The 22225-nt window shown below is 50.5% G+C and overlaps 1 long non-coding RNA gene across 2 annotated transcripts in view; it reads left to right on the plus strand.

Moving 5' to 3' along the window:
• Positions 1–250: 250 nt before the first annotated feature.
• Positions 251–22225, plus strand: part of LOC127932672 (uncharacterized) — an 86705-nt gene continuing 64730 nt past the window's right edge. For both annotated transcript variants that reach the window (XR_008146330.1, XR_008146329.1), the window contains exon 1: positions 251–450. This is a non-coding gene — a long non-coding RNA (uncharacterized LOC127932672). The remainder of the gene's footprint in view (positions 451–22225) is intronic.

Raw genomic sequence — 22225 nt, forward strand, 5'->3', positions numbered from 1 at the left:
GATACAGGTCCCCTAGAGAGAGGTATGATACAGGTCCAATAGAGAGAGGTATGATACAGGTCCAATAGAGAGAGGTATGATACAGGTCCCCCAGAGAGAGGTATGATACAGGTCCAATAGAGAGAGGTATGATACAGGTCCAATAGAGAGAGGTATGATACAGGTCCCCTAGAGAGAGGTATGATACAGGTCCCCCAGAGAGAGGTATGATACAGGTCCCCCTGAGAGAGGTATGATACAGGTCCCCAGAGAGAGGTATGATACAGGTCCCCTAGAGAGAGGTATGATACAGGTCCCCCAGAGAGAGGTATGATACAGGTCCCCAAGAGAGAGGTGTGATACAGGTCCCCCAGAGAGAGGTATGATACAGGTCCAATAGAGAGAGGTATGACACAGGTCCCCCAGAGAGAGGTATGATACAGGTCCCCTTGAGAGAGAGGTATGATACAGGTCCCCCAGAGAGAGGTATGATACAGGTCCCCCAGAGAGAGGTATGATACAGGTCCAATAGAGAGAGGTATGATACAGGTCCCCCAGAGAGAGGTATGATACAGGTCCCCCAGAGAGAGGTATGATACAGGTCCCCCAGAGAGAGGTATGATACAGGTCCAATAGAGAGAGGTATGATACAGGTCCCCCAGAGAGAGGTATGATACAGGTCCCCCAGAGAGAGGTATGATACAGGTCCCCCAGAGAGAGGTATGATACAGGTCCCCCAGAGAGAGGTATGATACAGGTCCCCCAGAGAGAGGTATGATACAGGTCCCCTAGAGAGAGTATGATACAGGTCCCCCAGAGAGAGTATGATACAGGTCCCCCAGAGAGAGTATGATACAGGTCCCCAGAGAGAAGTATGATACAGGTCCCCCAGAGAGAGGTATGATACAGGTCCCCCAGAGAGAGGTATGATACAGGTCCCCCAGAGAGAGGTATGATACAGGTCCCCCAGAGAGAGGTATGATACAGGTCCAATAGAGAGAGGTATGATACAGGTCCCCTAGAGAGAGGTATGATACAGGTCCCCCAGAGAGAGGTATGATACAGGTCCCCCAGAGAGAGGTATGATACAGGTCCAATAGAGAGAGGTATGATACAGGTCCCCTAGAGAGAGGTATGATACAGGTCCCCCAGGGAGAGGTATGATACAGGTCCCCTAGAGAGAGGTATGATACAGGTCCCCTAGAGAGAGGTATGATACAGGTCCAATAGAGAGAGGTATGATACAGGTCCAATAGAGAGAGGTATGATACAGGTCCCCCAGAGAGAGGTATGATACAGGTCCCCAGAGAGAGGTATGATACAGGTCCCCCAGAGAGAGGTATGATACAGGTCCCCCAGAGAGAGGTATGATACAGGTCCCTCAGAGAGAGGTATGATACAGGTCCCCTAGAGAGAGGTATGATACAGGTCCCCCAGAGAGAGGTATGATACAGGTCCCCTAGAGAGAGGTATGATACAGGTCCCCCAGAGAGAGTATGATACAGGTCCCCCAGAGAGAGGTATGATACAGGTCCCCAGAGAGAAGTATGATACAGGTCCCCTAGAGAGAGGTATGATACAGGTCCCTAGAGAGGTATGATACAGGTCCCCCAGAGAGGGTGTGATACAGGTCCCCCAGAGAGAGGTATGATACAGGTCCAATAGAGAGAGGTATGATACAGGTCCCCCAGAGAGAGGTATGATACAGGTCCCCCAGAGAGAGGTATGATACAGGTCCCCCAGAGAGAGGTATGATACAGGTACCCCAGAGAGAGGTATTATACAGGTCCAATAGAGAGAGGTATGATACAGGTCCCCCAGAGAGAGGTATGATACAGGTCCCCCAGAGAGAGGTATGATACAGGTCCCCCAGAGAGAGGTATGATACAGGTCCAATAGAGAGAGGTATGATACAGGTCCCCCAGAGAGAGGTATGATACAGGTCCCCCAGAGAGGTATGATACAGGTCCCCCAGAGAGAGGTATGATACAGGTCCCCCAGAGAGAGGTGTGATACAGGTCCCCCAGAGAGAGGTATGATACAGGTCCCCTAGAGAGAGGTATGATACAGGTCCCCCAGAGAGAGGTATGATACAGGTCCCCCAGAGAGGTATGATACAGGTCCCCAGAGAGAAGTATGATACAGGTCCCCCAGAGAGAGGTATGATACAGGTCCCCCAGAGAGAGTATGATACAGGTCCCCCAGAGAGAGGTATGATACAGGTCCCCCAGAGAGGTATGATACAGGTCCAATAGAGAGGTATGATACAGGTCCCCTAGAGAGGTATGATACAGGTCCCCCAGGGAGAGGTATGATACAGGTCCCCTAGAGAGAGGTATGATACAGGTCCCCTAGAGAGGTATGATACAGGTCCAATAGAGAGAGGTATGATACAGGTCCAATAGAGAGAGGTATGATACAGGTCCCCCAGAGAGAGGTATGATACAGGTCCCCCAGAGAGAGGTATGATACAGGTCCCCAGAGAGAGTATGATACAGGTCCCCAGAGAGAGGTATGATACAGGTCCCCCAGAGAGGTATGATACAGGTCCCCTAGAGAGAGGTATGATACAGGTCCCCCAGAGAGAGGTATGATACAGGTCCCCTAGAGAGAAGTATGATACAGGTCCAATAGAGAGAGGTATGATACAGGTCCAATAGAGAGAGGTATGATACAGGTCCCCAGAGAGAGGTATGATACAGGTCCAATAGAGAGGTATGATACAGGTCCCCTAGAGAGAGGTATGATACAGGTCCCCCAGAGAGAGGTATGATACAGGTCCCCCTTAGAGAGGTATGATACAGGTCCCCCAGAGAGAGGTATGATACAGGTCCCCTAGAGAAAGGTATGATACAGGTCCCCTAGAGAGAGGTATGATACAGGTCCCCCAGAGAGAGGTGTGATACAGGTCCCCCAGAGAGAGGTATGATACAGGTCCAATAGAGAGAGGTATGATACAGGTCCCCCAGAGAGAGGTATGATACAGGTCCCCCAGAGAGAGGTATGATACAGGTCCCCCAGAGAGAGGTATGATACAGGTACCCCAGAGAGAGGTATTATACAGGTCCAATAGAGAGAGGTATGATACAGGTCCCCCAGAGAGAGGTATGATACAGGTCCCCCAGAGAGAGGTATGATACAGGTCCCCCAGAGAGAGGTATGATACAGGTCCCCTAGAGAGGTATGATACAGGTCCCCCAGAGAGAGGTATGATACAGGTCCCCCAGAGAGAGGTATGATACAGGTCCCCAGAGAGAGGTATGATACAGGTCCCCAGAGAGAAGTATGATACAGGTCCCCCAGAGAGAGGTATGATACAGGTCCCCCAGAGAGAGGTATGATACAGGTCCCCAGAGAGAGGTATGATACAGGTCCCCCAGAGAGAGGTATGATACAGGTCCAATAGAGAGAGGTATGATACAGGTCCCCTAGAGAGAGGTATGATACAGGTCCTCCAGAGAGAGGTATGATACAGGTCCCCTAGAGAGAGGTATGATACAGGTCCCTAGAGAGAGGTATGATACAGGTCCAATAGAGAGAGGTATGATACAGGTCCCCCAGAGAGAGGTATGATACAGGTCCCCCAGAGAGAGGTATGATGCAGGTCCCCCAGAGAGAGGTATGATACAGGTCCCTAGAGAGAGGTATGATACAGGTCCCCCAAAGAGAGGTATGATACAGGTCCCCTCGAGAGAGGTATGATACAGGTCCAATAGAGAGAGGTATGATACAGGTCCAATAGAGAGAGGTATGATACAGGTCCCCCAGAGAGAGGTATGATACAGGTCCAATAGAGAGAGTATGATACAGGTCCAATAGAGAGAGGTATGATACAGGTCCCCTAGAGGTATGATACAGGTCCAATAGAGAGAGGTATGATACAGGTCCCCTAGAGAGGTATGATACAGGTCCCCCAGAGAGAGGTGTGATACAGGTCCCCCAGAGAGAGGTGTGATACAGGTCCCCCAGAGAGAGGTATGATACAGGTCCCCAGAGAGAGGTATTATACAGGTCCAATAGAGAGGTATGATACAGGTCCCCCAGAGAGAGGTATGATACAGGTCCCCAGAGAGAGGTATGATACAGGTCCAATAGAGAGAGGTATGATACAGGTCCCCTAGAGAGAGGTATGATACAGGTCCCCCAGAGAGAGGTATGATACAGGTCCCCCAGAGAGAGGTATGATACAGGTCCCCTAGAGAGAGGTATGATACAGGTCCCCCAGAGAGAGGTATGATACAGGTCCCCTAGAGAGAGGTATGATACAGGTCCCCTAGAGAGAGGTATGATACAGGTCCAATAGAGAGAGGTATGATACAGGTCCAATAGAGAGAGGTATGATACAGGTCCCCCAGAGAGAGGTATGATACAGGTCCCCCAGAGAGAGGTATGATACAGGTCCCCCAGAGAGAGGTATGATACAGGTCCCCTAGAGAGGTATGATACAGGTCCCCCAGAGAGAGGTATGATACAGGTCCCCTAGAGAGAGGTATGATACAGGTCCAATAGAGAGAGTATGATACAGGTCCAATAGAGAAAGGTATGATACAGGTCCCCCAGAGAGAGGTATGATACAGGTCCAATAGAGAGAGGTATGATACAGGTCCAATAGAGAGAGGTATGATACAGGTCCCCTAGAGAGAGTATGATACAGGTCCCCCAGAGAGAGGTATGATACAGGTCCAATAGAGAGGTATGATACAGGTCCCCCAGAGAGAGGTATGATACAGGTCCCCAGAGAGAGGTATGATACAGGTCCCCAGAGAGAGGTATGATACAGGTCCCCAGAGAGAGGTATGATACAGGTCCCCAGAGAGAGTATGATACAGGTCCCCAGAGAGAGGTATGATACAGGTCCCCCAGAGAGAGGTATGATACAGGTCCCCTAGAGAGAGGTATGATACAGGTCCCCTAGAGAGAGGTATGATACAGGTCCCCCAGAGAGAGGTGTGATACAGGTCCCCCAGAGAGAGGTATGATACAGGTCCAATAGAGAGAGGTATGATACAGGTCCCCCAGAGAGAGGTATGATACAGGTCCCCAGAGAGGTATGATACAGGTCCCCCAGAGAGAGGTATGATACAGGTCCCCCAGAGAGAGGTATGATACAGGTCCAATAGAGAGAGGTATGATACAGGTCCCCCAGAGAGAGGTATGATACAGGTCCCCCAGAGAGAGGTATGATACAGGTCCAATAGAGAGAGGTATGATACAGGTCCCCCAGAGAGAGGTATGATACAGGTCCCCCAGAGAGAGGTATGATACAGGTCCCCCAGAGAGAGGTATGATACAGGTCCCCAGAGAGAGGTATGATACAGGTCCCCCAGAGAGAGGTATGATACAGGTCCCCTAGAGAGAGGTATGATACAGGTCCCCCAGAGAGAGGTATGATACAGGTCCCCCAGAGAGAGGTATGATACAGGTCCCCAGAGAGAAGTATGATACAGGTCCCCCAGAGAGAGTATGATACAGGTCCCCCAGAGAGAGGTATGATACAGGTCCCCCAGAGAGAGGTATGATACAGGTCCCCCAGAGAGAGGTATGATACAGGTCCAATAGAGAGAGGTATGATACAGGTCCCCTAGAGAGAGGTATGATACAGGTCCCCCAGAGAGAGGTATGATACAGGTCCCCTAGAGAGAGGTATGATACAGGTCCCCTAGAGAGAGGTATGATACAGGTCCAATAGAGAGAGGTATGATACAGGTCCCATAGAGAGAGGTATGATACAGGTCCCCCAGAGAGGTATGATACAGGTCCCCCAGAGAGAGGTATGATACAGGTCCCCCAGAGAGAGGTATGATACAGGTCCCCCAGAGAGAGGTATGATACAGGTCCCCTAGAGAGAGGTATGATACAGGTCCCCTAGAGAGAGGTATGATACAGGTCCAATAGAGAGAGGTATGATACAGGTCCAATAGAGAGAGGTATGATACAGGTCCCCCAGAGAGGTATGATACAGGTCCAATAGAGAGGTATGATACAGGTCCAATAGAGAGAGGTATGATACAGGTCCCCTAGAGAGAGGTATGATACAGGTCCCCCAGAGAGAGGTATGATACAGGTCCCCCTTAGAGAGGTATGATACAGGTCCCCCAGAGAGAGGTATGATACAGGTCCCCTAGAGAGAGGTACGATACAGGTCCCCTAGAGAGAGGTGTGATACAGGTCCCCCAGAGAGAGTGTGATACAGATCCCCCAGAGAGAGGTATGATACAGGTCCAATAGAGAGAGGTATGATACAGGTCCCCTAGAGAGAGGTATGATACAGGTCCAATAGAGAGAGGTATGATACAGGTCCCCTAGAGAGAGGTATGATACAGGTCCCCCAGAGAGGTGTGATACAGGTCCCCCAGAGAGAGGTGTGATACAGGTCCCCCAGAGAGAGGTATGATACAGGTCCCCCAGAGAGAGGTATGATACAGGTCCAATAGAGAGAGGTATGATACAGGTCCCCAGAGAGAGGTATGATACAGGTCCCCTAGAGAGAGGTATGATACAGGTCCCCCAGAGAGGTATGATACAGGTCCCCCAGAGAGAGGTATGATACAGGTCCCCAGAGAGAAGTATGATACAGGTCCCCCAGAGAGGTATGATACAGGTCCCCCAGAGAGAGGTATGATACAGGTCCCCTAGAGAGAGGTATGATACAGGTCCCCTAGAGAGAGGTATGATACAGGTCCCCAGAGAGAGGTGTGATACAGGTCCCCCAGAGAGAGGTATGATACAGGTCCAATAGAGAGAGGTATGATACAGGTCCCCCAGAGAGAGGTATGATACAGGTCCCCCAGAGAGAGGTATGATACAGGTCCCCAGAGAGAGGTATGATACAGGTACCCCAGAGAGAGGTATTATACAGGTCCAATAGAGAGAGGTATGATACAGGTCCCCCAGAGAGAGGTATGATACAGGTCCCCCAGAGAGAGGTATGATACAGGTCCAATAGAGAGGTATGATACAGGTCCCACAGAGAGAGGTATGATACAGGTCCCCCAGAGAGAGGTATGATACAGGTCCCCCAGAGAGAGGTATGATACAGGTCCCCAGAGAGAGGTATGATACAGGTCCCCAAGAGAGAGGTATGATACAGGTCCCCTAGAGAGAGGTATGATACAGGTCCCCCAGAGAGAGGTATGATACAGGTCCCCCAGAGAGAGGTATGATACAGGTCCCCAGAGAGAAGTATGATACAGGTCCCCCAGAGAGAGGTATGATACAGGTCCCCCAGAGAGAGGTATGATACAGGTCCCCCAGAGAGAGGTATGATACAGGTCCCCAGAGAGAGGTATGATACAGGTCCAATAGAGAGAGGTATGATACAGGTCCCCTAGAGAGAGGTATGATACAGGTCCCCCAGGAGAGGTATGATACAGGTCCCCTAGAGAGAGGTATGATACAGGTCCCCTAGAGAGAGTATGATACAGGTCCAATAGAGAGAGGTATGATACAGGTCCAATAGAGAGAGGTATGATACAGGTCCCCCAGAGAGAGGTATGATACAGGTCCCCCAGAGAGAGGTATGATACAGGTCCCCAGAGAGAGGTATGATACAGGTCCCCAGAGAGAGGTATGATACAGGTCCCCAGAGAGAGGTATGATACAGGTCCCTAGAGAGAGGTATGATACAGGTCCAATAGAGAGAGGTATGATACAGGTCCAATAGAGAGAGGTATGATACAGGTCCCCCAGAGAGAGTATGATACAGGTCCAATAGAGAGAGGTATGATACAGGTCCAATAGAGAGAGGTATGATACAGGTCCCCTAGAGAGAGGTATGATACAGGTCCCCCAGAGAGAGGTATGATACAGGTCCCCCTTAGAGAGGTATGATACAGGTCCCCCAGAGAGAGGTATGATACAGGTCCCCTAGAGAGAGGTACGATACAGGTCCCCTAGAGAGAGGTGTGATACAGGTCCCCCAGAGAGAGGTGTGATACAGATCCCCAGAGAGAGGTATGATACAGGTCCAATAGAGAGAGGTATGATACAGGTCCCCAGAGAGAGGTATGATACAGGTCCAATAGAGAGAGGTATGATACAGGTCCCCTAGAGAGAGGTATGATACAGGTCCCCAGAGAGAGTGTGATACAGGTCCCCCAGAGAGAGGTGTGATACAGGTCCCCAGAGAGAGGTATGATACAGGTCCCCCAGAGAGAGGTATTATACAGGTCCAATAGAGAGAGGTATGATACAGGTCCCCCAGAGAGAGGTATGATACAGGTCCCCCAGAGAGAGGTATGATACAGGTCCAATAGAGAGAGGTATGATACAGGTCCCCTAGAGAGAGGTATGATACAGGTCCCCCAGAGAGAGGTATGATACAGGTCCCCCAGAGAGAGGTATGATACAGGTCCCCTAGAGAGAGGTATGATACAGGTCCCCAGAGAGAGGTATGATACAGGTCCCCTAGAGAGAGGTATGATACAGGTCCCCTAGAGAGAGGTATGATACAGGTCCAATAGAGAGAGGTATGATACAGGTCCAATAGAGAGAGGTATGATACAGGTCCCCCAGAGAGAGGTATGATACAGGTCCCCCAGAGAGAGGTATGATACAGGTCCCCCAGAGAGAGGTATGATACAGGTCCCCTAGAGAGAGGTATGATACAGGTCCCCCAGAGAGAGGTATGATACAGGTCCCCTAGAGAGAGGTATGATACAGGTCCAATAGAGAGAGGTATGATACAGGTCCAATAGAGAGAGGTATGATACAGGTCCCCCAGAGAGAGGTATGATACAGGTCCAATAGAGAGAGGTATGATACAGGTCCAATAGAGAGAGGTATGATACAGGTCCCCTAGAGAGAGGTATGATACAGGTCCCCCAGAGAGAGGTATGATACAGGTCCAATAGAGAGAGGTATGATACAGGTCCCCCAGAGAGAGGTATGATACAGGTCCCCTAGAGAGAGGTATGATACAGGTCCCCTAGAGAGAGGTATGATACAGGTCCCCCAGAGAGAGGTATGATACAGGTCCCCAGAGAGAAGTATGATACAGGTCCCCAGAGAGAGGTATGATACAGGTCCCCCAGAGAGAGGTATGATACAGGTCCCTAGAGAGAGGTATGATACAGGTCCCCTAGAGAGAGGTATGATACAGGTCCCCCAGAGAGAGGTGTGATACAGGTCCCCCAGAGAGAGGTATGATACAGGTCCAATAGAGAGAGGTATGATACAGGTCCCCAGAGAGAGGTATGATACAGGTCCCCCAGAGAGAGGTATGATACAGGTCCCCAGAGAGGTATGATACAGGTACCCCAGAGAGAGGTATTATACAGGTCCAATAGAGAGAGGTATGATACAGGTCCCCAGAGAGAGGTATGATACAGGTCCCCCAGAGAGAGGTATGATACAGGTCCAATAGAGAGAGGTATGATACAGGTCCCCCAGAGAGAGTATGATACAGGTCCCCAGAGAGAGGTATGATACAGGTCCCCCAGAGAGAGGTATGATACAGGTCCCCCAGAGAGAGGTATGATACAGGTCCCCCAGAGAGAGGTATGATACAGGTCCCCTAGAGAGAGGTATGATACAGGTCCCCCAGAGAGAGTATGATACAGGTCCCCAGAGAGAGGTATGATACAGGTCCCCAGAGAGAAGTATGATACAGGTCCCCCAGAGAGAGGTATGATACAGGTCCCCCAGAGAGAGGTATGATACAGGTCCCCCAGAGAGAGTATGATACAGGTCCCCCAGAGAGAGGTATGATACAGGTCCAATAGAGAGAGGTATGATACAGGTCCCCTAGAGAGAGGTATGATACAGGTCCCCAGAGAGAGGTATGATACAGGTCCCCTAGAGAGAGGTATGATACAGGTCCCCTAGAGAGAGGTATGATACAGGTCCAATAGAGAGAGGTATGATACAGGTCCAATAGAGAGAGGTATGATACAGGTCCCCCAGAGAGAGGTATGATACAGGTCCCCAGAGAGAGGTATGATACAGGTCCCCCAGAGAGAGGTATGATACAGGTCCCCTAGAGAGAGGTATGATACAGGTCCCCCAGAGAGAGGTATGATACAGGTCCCCTAGAGAGAGGTATGATACAGGTCCAATAGAGAGAGGTATGATACAGGTCCAATAGAGAGAGGTATGATACAGGTCCCCCAGAGAGAGGTATGATACAGGTCCAATAGAGAGAGGTATGATACAGGTCCAATAGAGAGAGGTATGATACAGGTCCCCTAGAGAGAGGTATGATACAGGTCCCCCAGAGAGAGGTATGATACAGGTCCCCCTTAGAGAGGTATGATACAGGTCCCCCAGAGAGAGGTATGATACAGGTCCCCTAGAGAGAGGTACGATACAGGTCCCCTAGAGAGAGGTGTGATACAGGTCCCCCAGAGAGAGGTGTGATACAGATCCCCAGAGAGAGGTATGATACAGGTCCCCAGAGAGAGGTATTATACAGGTCCAATAGAGAGAGGTATGATACAGGTCCCCCAGAGAGAGGTATGATACAGGTCCCCCAGAGAGGTATGATACAGGTCCAATAGAGAGAGGTATGATACAGGTCCCTAGAGAGAGTATGATACAGGTCCCCCAGAGAGAGGTATGATACAGGTCCCCAGAGAGAGGTATGATACAGGTCCCCTAGAGAGAGGTATGATACAGGTCCCCCAGAGAGGTATGATACAGGTCCCCCAGAGAGAGGTATGATACAGGTCCCCTAGAGAGAGGTATGATACAGGTCCCCCAGAGAGGTATGATACAGGTCCCCAGAGAGAGGTATGATACAGGTCCCCAGAGAGAGGTATGATACAGGTCCCCCAGAGAGAGTATGATACAGGTCCCCCAGAGAGGTATGATACAGGTCCCCCAGAGAGAGGTATGATACAGGTCCCCTAGAGAGAGGTATGATACAGGTCCCCCAGAGAGAGTATGATACAGGTCCCCCAGAGAGAGGTATGATACAGGTCCCCTAGAGAGAGGTATGATACAGGTCCCCCAGAGAGAGGTATGATACAGGTCCCCCAGAGAGAGGTATGATACAGGTCCCCAGAGAGGTATGATACAGGTCCCCAGAGAGAGATATGATACAGGTCCCCCAGAGAGGTATGATACAGGTCCCCCAGAGAGAGGTATTATACAGGTCCAATAGAGAGGTATGATACAGGTCCCCCAGAGAGAGTATGATACAGGTCCCCCAGAGAGAGGTATGATACAGGTCCAATAGAGAGAGGTATGATACAGGTCCCCTAGAGAGAGGTATGACACAGGTCCCCCAGAGAGAGGTATGATACAGGTCCCCCAGAGAGAGGTATGATACAGGTCCCCAGAGAGAGGTATGATACAGGTCCCCCAGAGAGAGTATGATACAGGTCCCCAGAGAGAGGTATGATACAGGTCCCCAGAGAGAGGTATGATACAGGTCCCCAGAGAGAGGTATGATACAGGTCCCTAGAGAGAGGTATGATACAGGTCCCCCAGAGAGAGTATGATACAGGTCCCCCAGAGAGAGGTATGATACAGGTCCCCAGAGAGAGGTATGATACAGGTCCCCCAGAGAGAGTATGATACAGGTCCAATAGAGAGAGGTGTGATACAGGTCCCCCAGAGAGGTATGATACAGGTCCCCAGAGAGAGGTATGATACAGGTCCCCTAGAGAGAGGTATGATACAGGTCCCCCAGAGAGAGGTATGATACAGGTCCCCTAGAGAGAGGTATGATACAGGTCCCCTAGAGAGAGTATGATACAGGTCCCCTAGAGAGAGGTATGATACAGGTCCAATAGAGAGAGTGTGATACAGGTCCCCCAGAGAGAGGTATGATACAGGTCCCCAGAGAGAGGTATTATACAGGTCCAATAGAGAGAGGTATGATACAGGTCCCCCAGAGAGAGGTATGATACAGGTCCCCAGAGAGAGGTATGATACAGGTCCAATAGAGAGAGGTATGATACAGGTCCCCTAGAGAGAGGTATGATACAGGTCCCCCAGAGAGAGGTATGATACAGGTCCCCCAGAGAGAGGTATGATACAGTTCCCTAGAGAGAGGTATGATACAGGTCCCCAGAGAGAGGTATGATACAGGTCCCCTAGAGAGAGTATGATACAGGTCCCCTAGAGAGAGGTATGATACAGGTCCAATAGAGAGAGGTATGATACAGGTCCAATAGAGAGAGGTATGATACAGGTCCCCCAGAGAGAGGTATGATACAGGTCCCCCAGAGAGAGGTATGATACAGGTCCCCCAGAGAGAGGTATGATACAGGTCCCCTAGAGAGAGGTATGATACAGGTCCCCCAGAGAGAGGTATGATACAGGTCCCCTAGAGAGAGGTATGATACAGGTCCAATAGAGAGAGGTATGATACAGGTCCAATAGAGAGAGGTATGATACAGGTCCCCCAGAGAGAGGTATGATACAGGTCCAATAGAGAGAGGTATGATACAGGTCCAATAGAGAGAGGTATGATACAGGTCCCCTAGAGAGAGGTATGATACAGGTCCCCTAGAGAGAGGTATGATACAGGTCCCCCTTAGAGAGGTATGATACAGGTCCCCCAGAGAGAGGTATGATACAGGTCCCCTAGAGAGAGGTATGATACAGGTCCCCTAGAGAGAGGTATGATACAGGTCCCCCAGAGAGAGGTGTGATACAGGTCCCCCAGAGAGAGGTATGATACAGGTCCAATAGAGAGAGGTATGATACAGGTCCCCCAGAGAGAGGTATGATACAGGTCCCCCAGAGAGAGGTATGATACAGGTCCCCCAGAGAGAGGTATGATACAGGTACCCCAGAGAGAGGTATTGTACAGGTCCAATAGAGAGAGGTATGATACAGGTCCCCCAGAGAGAGGTATGATACAGGTCCCCCAGAGAGAGGTATGATACAGGTCCCCAGAGAGAGTATGATACAGGTCCAATAGAGAGAGGTATGATACAGGTCCCCCAGAGAGAGGTATGATACAGGTCCCCCAGAGAGAGGTATGATACAGGTCCCCCAGAGAGGGTATGATACAGGTCCCCCAGAGAGAGGTATGATACAGGTCCCCCAGAGAGAGGTATGATACAGGTCCCCCAGAGAGAGGTATGATACAGGTCCCCCAGAGAGAGGTATGATACAGGTCCCCTAGAGAGAGGTATGATACAGGTCCCCAGAGAGAGGTATGCTACAGGTCCCCCAGAGAGAGGTATGCTACAGGTCCCCCAGAGAGAGGTATGATACAGGTCCCCCAGAGAGAGGTATGATACAGGTCCAATAGAGAGAGGTATGATACAGGTCCCCCAGAGAGAGGTATGATACAGGTCCAATAGAGAGAGGTATGATACAGGTCCCCCAGAGAGAGGTATGATACAGGTCCAATAGAGAGAGGTATGATACAGGTCCCCAGAGAGAGGTATGATACGGGTCCCCCAGAGAGAGTGTGATACAGGTCCCCTAGAGAGAGGTATGATACAGGTCCCCAGAGAGAGGTATGATACAGGTCCCCCAGAGAGAGGTATGATACAGGTCCAATAGAGAGAGCTATGATACAGGTCCCCCAGAGAGAGGTATGATACAGGTCCAATAGAGAGGTATGATACAGGTCCCCCAGAGAGAGGTATGATACAGGTCCAATAGAGAGAGGTATGATACAGGTCCAATCGAGAGAGGTATGATACAGGTCCCCCAGAGAGAGGTATGATACAGGTTCAATAGAGAGAGGTATGATACAGGTCCAATCGAGAGAGGTATGATACAGGTCCCCCAGAGAGAGGTATGATACAGGTCCCCCAGAGAGAGGTATGATACAGGTCCAATAGAGAGAGAGCTATGATACAGGTCCCCCAGAGAGAGGTATGATACAGGTCCAATAGAGAGAGGTATGATACAGGTCCCCAGAGAGAGGTATGATACAGGTCCAATAGAGAGAGTATGATACAGGTCCAATCGAGAGAGGTATGATACAGGTCCCCCAGAGAGAGGTATGATACAGGTCCCCCAGAGAGAGGTATGATACAGGTCCCCCAGAGAGAGGTATGATACAGGTCCCCCAGAGAGAGGTATGATACAGGTCCCCCAGAGAGAGGTATGATACAGGTCCCCAGAGAGAGGTATGATACAGGTCCCCAGAGAGAGGTATGATACAGGTCCCCCAGAGAGAGGTATGATACAGGTCCCCTAGAGAGAGGTATGATACAGGTCCCCCAGAGAGGTATGATACAGGTCCCCCAGAGAGAGGTATGATACAGGTCCCCCAGAGAGAGGTGTGATACAGGTCCCCCAGAGAGAGGTATGATACAGGTCCAATAGAGAGAGGTATGATACAGGTCCCCCAGAGAGAGGTATGATACAGGTCCCCCAGAGAGAGGTATGATACAGGTCCCCCAGAGAGAGGTATGATACAGGTCCAATAGAGAGAGGTATGATACAGGTCCCCAGAGAGAGGTATGATACAGGTCCCCCAGAGAGAGGTATGATACAGGTCCAATAGAGAGAGGTATGATACAGGTCCAATAGAGAGAGGTATGATACAGGTCCAATAGAGAGAGGTATGATACAGGTCCCCCAGAGAGAGGTATGATACAGGTCCAATAGAGAGGTATGATACAGGTCCCCAGAGAGAGGTATGATACAGGTCCCCCAGAGGTATGATACAGGTCCCCAGAGAGAGGTATGATACAGGTCCCCTAGAGAGAGGTATGATACAGGTCCCCCAGAGAGAGGTATGATACAGGTCCCCCAGAGAGAGGTATGATACAGGTCCCCTAGAGAGGTATGATACAGGTCCCCCAGAGAGAGGTATGATACAGGTCCCCCAGAGAGAGGTATGATACAGGTCCCCCAGAGAGAGGTATGATACAGGTCCCCCAGAGAGAGGTATGATACAGGTCCCCCAGAGAGAGGTATGATACAGGTCCCCCAGAGAGAGGTATTATACAGGTCCAATAGAGAGAGGTATGATACAGGTCCCCCAGAGAGAGGTATGATACAGGTCCCCCAGAGAGAGGTATGATACAGGTCCAATAGAGAGAGGTATGATACAGGTCCCCTAGAGAGAGGTATGATACAGGTCCCCCAGAGAGAGGTATGATACAGGTCCCCCAGAGAGAGGTATGATACAGGTCCCCTAGAGAGAGGTATGATACAGGTCCCCCAGAGAGAGGTATGATACAGGTCCCCCAGAGAGAGGTATGATACAGGTCCCCCAGAGAGAGGTATGATACAGGTCCCCCAGAGAGAGGTATGATACAGGTCCCCTAGAGAGAGGTATGATACAGGTCCAATAGAGAGAGGTATGATACAGGTCCAATAGAGAGAGGTATGATACAGGTCCCCCAGAGAGAGGTATGATACAGGTCCAATAGAGAGAGGTATGATACAGGTCCAATAGAGAGAGGTATGATACAGGTCCCCTAGAGAGAGGTATGATACAGGTCCCCCAGAGAGAGGTATGATACAGGTCCCCTTAGAGAGGTATGATACAGGTCCCCCAGAGAGAGGTATGATACAGGTCCCCTAGAGAGAGGTACGATACAGGTCCCCTAGAGAGAGGTGTGATACAGGTCCCCCAGAGAGAGGTGTGATACAGGTCCCCCAGAGAGAGGTATGATACAGGTCCCCCAGAGAGAGGTATTATACAGGTCCAATAGAGAGAGGTATGATACAGGTCCCCCAGAGAGAGGTATGATACAGGTCCCCAGAGAGAGGTATGATACAGGTCCAATAGAGAGAGGTATGATACAGGTCCCCTAGAGAGAGGTATGATACAGGTCCCCAGAGAGAGGTATGATACAGGTCCCCAGAGAGAGGTATGATACAGGTCCCCCAGAGAGAGGTATGATACAGGTCCCCCAGAGAGAGGTATGATACAGGTCCCCCAGAGAGAGGTATGATACAGGTCCCCCAGAGAGAGGTATGATACAGGTCCCCCAGAGAGAGTATGATACAGGTCCCCCAGAGAGAGGTATGATACAGGTCCCCCAGAGAGAGGTATGATACAGGTCCCCCAGAGAGAGGTATGATACAGGTCCCCCAGAGAGAGGTATGATACAGGTCCCCCAGAGAGAGGTGTGATACAGGTCCCCCAGAGAGAGGTATGATACAGGTCCAATAGAGAGAGGTATGATACAGGTCCCCCAGAGAGAGGTATGATACAGGTCCCCCAGAGAGAGGTATGATACAGGTCCCCCAGAGAGAGGTATGATACAGGTCCAATAGAGAGAGGTATGATACAGGTCCCCCAGAGAGAGGTATGATACAGGTCCCCCAGAGAGAGGTATGATACAGGTCCAATAGAGAGAGGTATGATACAGGTCCAATAGAGAGAGGTATGATACAGGTCCAATAGAGAGAGGTATGATACAGGTCCCCCAGAGAGAGGTATGATACAGGTCCAATAGAGAGAGGTATGATACAGGTCCCCCAGAGAGAGGTATGATACAGGTCCCCCAGAGAGAGGTATGATACAGGTCCCCCAGAGAGAGGTATGATACAGGTCCCCTAGAGAGAGGTATGATACAGGTCCCCCAGAGAGAGGTATGATACAGGTCCCCCAGAGAGAGGTATGATACAGGTCCCCTAGAGAGAGGTATGATACAGGTCCCCCAGAGAGAGGTATGATACAGGTCCCCCAGAGAGAGGTATGATACAGGTCCCCCAGAGAGAGGTATGATACAGGTCCCCCAGAGAGAGGTATGATACAGGTCCCCCAGAGAGAGGTATGATACAGGTCCCCCAGAGAGAGGTATGATACAGGTCCAATAGAGAGAGGTATGATACAGGTCCCCCAGAGAGAGGTATGATACAGGTCCCCCAGAGAGAGGTATGATACAGGTCCAATAGAGAGAGGTATGATACAGGTCCCCTAGAGAGAGGTATGATACAGGTCCCCCAGAGAGAGGTATGATACAGGTCCCCAGAGAGAGGTATGATACAGGTCCCCCAGAGAGAGGTATGATACAGGTCCCCCAGAGAGAGGTATGATACAGGTCCCCAGAGAGAGGTATGATACAGGTCCCCCAGAGAGAGGTATGATACAGGTCCCCAGAGAGAGGTATGATACAGGTCCCCTAGAGAGAGGTATGATACAGGTCCAATAGAGAGAGGTATGATACAGGTCCAATAGAGAGAGGTATGATACAGGTCCCCCAGAGAGAGGTATGATACAGGTCCAATAGAGAGAGGTATGATACAGGTCCAATAGAGAGAGGTATGATACAGGTCCCCTAGAGAGAGGTATGATACAGGTCCCCAGAGAGAGGTATGATACAGGTCCCCCTTAGAGAGGTATGATACAGGTCCCCCAGAGAGAGGTATGATACAGGTCCCCTAGAGAGAGGTACGATACAGGTCCCCTAGAGAGAGGTGTGATACAGGTCCCCCAGAGAGAGGTGTGATACAGGTCCCCCAGAGAGAGGTATGATACAGGTCCCCAGAGAGAGGTATTATACAGGTCCAATAGAGAGAGTATGATACAGGTCCCCCAGAGAGAGGTATGATACAGGTCCAATTGAGAGAGGTATGATACAGGTCCAATAGAGAGGTATGATACAGGTCCAATAGAGAGAGGTATGATACAGGTCCCCCAGAGAGAGGTATGATACAGGTCCAATAGAGAGAGGTATGATACAGGTCCCCCAGAGAGAGGTATGATACAGGTCCCCCAGAGAGAGGTATGATACAGGTCCCCCAGAGAGAGGTATGATACAGGTCCCCTAGAGAGAGTATGATACAGGTCCCCCAGAGAGAGTATGATACAGGTCCCCCAGAGAGAGGTATGATACAGGTCCCCTAGAGAGAGTATGATACAGGTCCCCCAGAGAGAGTATGATACAGGTCCCCCAGAGAGAGGTATGATACAGGTCCCCCAGAGAGAGGTATGATACAGGTCCCCAGAGAGAGGTATGATACAGGTCCCCCAGAGAGGTATGATACAGGTCCCCAGAGAGAGGTATTATACAGGTCCAATAGAGAGAGGTATGATACAGGTCCCCCAGAGAGAGTATGATACAGGTCCCCCAGAGAGAGGTATGATACAGGTCCAATAGAGAGAGGTATGATACAGGTCCCCTAGAGAGAGGTATGATACAGGTCCCCCAGAGAGAGGTATGATACAGGTCCCCCAGAGAGAGGTATGATACAGGTCCCCTAGAGAGAGGTATGATACAGGTCCCCCAGAGAGAGGTATGATACAGGTCCCCCAGAGAGAGGTATGATACAGGTCCCCCAGAGAGGTATGATACAGGTCCCCCAGAGAGAGGTATGATACAGGTCCCCTAGAGAGAGGTATGATACAGGTCCAATAGAGAGAGGTATGATACAGGTCCAATAGAGAGAGGTATGATACAGGTCCCCCAGAGAGAGGTATGATACAGGTCCAATAGAGAGAGGTATGATACAGGTCCAATAGAGAGAGGTATGATACAGGTCCCCTAGAGAGAGGTATGATACAGGTCCCCCAGAGAGAGTATGATACAGGTCCCCCTTAGAGAGGTATGATACAGGTCCCCCAGAGAGAGGTATGATACAGGTCCCCTAGAGAGAGGTACGATACAGGTCCCCTAGAGAGGTGTGATACAGGTCCCCCAGAGAGAGGTGTGATACAGGTCCCCCAGAGAGAGGTATGATACAGGTCCCCCAGAGAGAGGTATTATACAGGTCCAATAGAGAGGTATGATACAGGTCCCCCAGAGAGGTATGATACAGGTCCCCCAGAGAGAGGTATGATACAGGTCCAATAGAGAGAGGTATGATACAGGTCCCCTAGAGAGAGGTATGATACAGGTCCCCCAGAGAGAGGTATGATACAGGTCCCCCAGAGAGAGGTATGATACAGGTCCCCTAGAGAGAGGTATGATACAGGTCCCCCAGAGAGAGGTATGATACAGGTCCCCCAGAGAGAGGTATGATACAGGTCCCCTAGAGAGAGGTATGATACAGGTCCCCCAGAGAGAGGTATGATACAGGTCCCCAGAGAGAGGTATGATACAGGTCCCCCAGAGAGAGGTATGATACAGGTCCCCCAGAGAGAGGTATGATACAGGTCCCCAGAGAGAGGTATGATACAGGTCCCCCAGAGAGAGGTATGATACAGGTCCCCTAGAGAGAGGTATGATACAGGTCCCCCAGAGAGAGTATGATACAGGTCCCCCAGAGAGAGGTATGATACAGGTCCCCTAGAGAGAGGTATGATACAGGTCCCCCAGAGAGAGTATGATACAGGTCCCCCAGAGAGAGGTATGATACAGGTCCCCAGAGAGAGGTATGATACAGGTCCCCCAGAGAGAGTATGATACAGGTCCCCCAGAGAGAGTATTATACAGGTCCAATAGAGAGAGGTATGATACAGGTCCCCCAGAGAGAGGTATGATACAGGTCCCCCAGAGAGAGGTATGATACAGGTCCAATAGAGAGAGGTATGATACAGGTCCCCTAGAGAGAGGTATGATACAGGTCCCCCAGAGAGAGGTATGATACAGGTCCCCCAGAGAGAGGTATGATACAGGTCCCCTAGAGAGAGGTATGATACAGGTCCCCCAGAGAGAGTATGATACAGGTCCCCAGAGAGAGGTATGATACAGGTCCCCTCGAGAGAGGTATGATACAGGTCCCCCAGAGAGAGGTATGATACAGGTCCCCCAGAGAGAGGTATGATACAGGTCCCCCAGAGAGAGGTATGATACAGGTCCCCCAGAGAGGTATGATACAGGTCCCCCAGAGAGAGGTATTATACAGGTCCAATAGAGAGAGGTATGATACAGGTCCCCCAGAGAGAGGTATGATACAGGTCCCCCAGAGAGAGGTATGATACAGGTCCAATAGAGAGAGGTATGATACAGGTCCCTAGAGAGAGGTATGATACAGGTCCCCCAGAGAGAGGTATGATACAGGTCCCCTAGAGAGAGGTATGATACAGGTCCCCCAGAGAGAGGTATGATACAGGTCCCCCAGAGAGAGGTATGATACAGGTCCCCCAGAGAGAGGTATGATACAGGTCCCCCAGAGAGAGGTATGATACAGGTCCCCTAGAGAGAGGTATGATACAGGTCCCCCAGAGAGAGGTATGATACAGGTCCCCCAGAGAGAGGTATGATACAGGTCCCCCAGAGAGAGGTATGATACAGGTCCCCCAGAGAGAGGTATGATACAGGTCCTCCAGAGAGAGGTATGATACAGGTCCAATAGAGAGAGGTGTGATACAGGTCCCCCAGAGAGAGGTATGATACAGGTCCCCCAGAGAGAGGTATGATACAGGTCCAATAGAGAGAGGTATGATACAGGTCCAATAGAGAGAGGTATGATACAGGTCCCCCAGAGAGAGGTATGATACAGGTCCCCTAGAGAGAGGTATGATACAGGTCCCCCAGAGAGGTATGATACAGGTCCCCTAGAGAGAGGTATGATACAGGTCCCCTAGAGAGAGGTATGATACAGGTCCCCTAGAGAGAGGTATGATACAGGTCCAATAGAGAGAGGTGTGATACAGGTCCCCCAGAGAGAGGTATGATACAGGTCCCCCAGAGAGAGGTATTATACAGGTCCAATAGAGAGAGGTATGATACAGGTCCCCCAGAGAGAGGTATGATACAGGTCCCCCAGAGAGAGGTATGATACAGGTCCAATAGAGAGAGGTATGATACAGGTCCCCTAGAGAGAGGTATGATACAGGTCCCCCAGAGAGAGGTATGATACAGGTCCCCCAGAGAGAGGTATGATACAGGTCCCTAGAGAGAGGTATGATACAGGTCCCCCAGAGAGAGTATGATACAGGTCCCCTAGAGAGAGGTATGATACAGGTCCCCTAGAGAGAGGTATGATACAGGTCCAATAGAGAGAGGTATGATACAGGTCCAATAGAGAGAGGTATGATACAGGTCCCCCAGAGAGAGGTATGATACAGGTCCCCCAGAGAGAGGTATGATACAGGTCCCCCAGAGAGAGGTATGATACAGGTCCCCTAGAGAGAGGTATGATACAGGTCCCCAGAGAGAGGTATGATACAGGTCCCCTAGAGAGAGGTATGATACAGGTCCAATAGAGAGAGTATGATACAGGTCCAATAGAGAGAGGTATGATACAGGTCCCCCAGAGAGAGGTATGATACAGGTCCAATAGAGAGGTATGATACAGGTCCAATAGAGAGAGTATGATACAGGTCCCCCAGAGAGAGGTATGATACAGGTCCAATAGAGAGAGGTGTGATACAGGTCCCCCAGAGAGAGGTATGATACAGGTCCCCAGAGAGAGGTATGATACAGGTCCCCAGAGAGAGGTATGATACAGGTCCCCCAGAGAGAGTATTATACAGGTCCAATAGAGAGAGGTATGATACAGGTCCCCCAGAGAGAGGTATGATACAGGTCCCCCAGAGAGAGGTATGATACAGGTCCAATAGAGAGTATGATACAGGTCCCCTAGAGAGAGGTATGATACAGGTCCCCAGAGAGAGGTATGATACAGGTCCCCTAGAGAGAGGTATGATACAGGTCCCCCAGAGAGAGGTATGATACAGGTCCCCCAGAGAGAGGTATGATACAGGTCCCCCAGAGAGAGGTATGATACAGGTCCCCCAGAGAGAGGTATGATACAGGTCCCCTAGAGAGAGGTATGATACAGGTCCCCCAGAGAGAGTATGATACAGGTCCCCCAGAGAGGTATGATACAGGTCCCCCAGAGAGAGGTATGATACAGGTCCCCCAGAGAGAGGTATGATACAGGTCCCCAGAGAGAGGTATGATACAGGTCCAATAGAGAGAGGTGTGATACAGGTCCCCAGAGAGAGGTATGATACAGGTCCCCTAGAGAGAGGTATGATACAGGTCCAATAGAGAGAGGTATGATACAGGTCCAATAGAGAGAGGTATGATACAGGTCCCCCAGAGAGAGGTATGATACAGGTCCCCTAGAGAGAGGTATGATACAGGTCCCCCAGAGAGAGGTATGATACAGGTCCCCTAGAGAGAGGTATGATACAGGTCCCCTAGAGAGAGGTATGATACAGGTCCCCTAGAGAGAGGTATGATACAGGTCCAATAGAGAGAGGTGTGATACAGGTCCCCCAGAGAGAGGTATGATACAGGTCCCCCAGAGAGAGGTATTATACAGGTCCAATAGAGAGAGGTATGATACAGGTCCCCCAGAGAGAGGTATGATACAGGTCCCCCAGAGAGAGGTATGATACAGGTCCAATAGAGAGAGGTATGATACAGGTCCCCTAGAGAGAGGTATGATACAGGTCCCCCAGAGAGAGGTATGATACAGGTCCCCCAGAGAGAGGTATGATACAGGTCCCCTAGAGAGAGGTATGATACAGGTCCCC

This window comes from Oncorhynchus keta, chromosome 10 (genome assembly GCF_023373465.1).
Source record: "Oncorhynchus keta strain PuntledgeMale-10-30-2019 chromosome 10, Oket_V2, whole genome shotgun sequence".
In the NCBI taxonomy this organism is placed as follows: domain Eukaryota; kingdom Metazoa; phylum Chordata; class Actinopteri; order Salmoniformes; family Salmonidae; genus Oncorhynchus; species Oncorhynchus keta.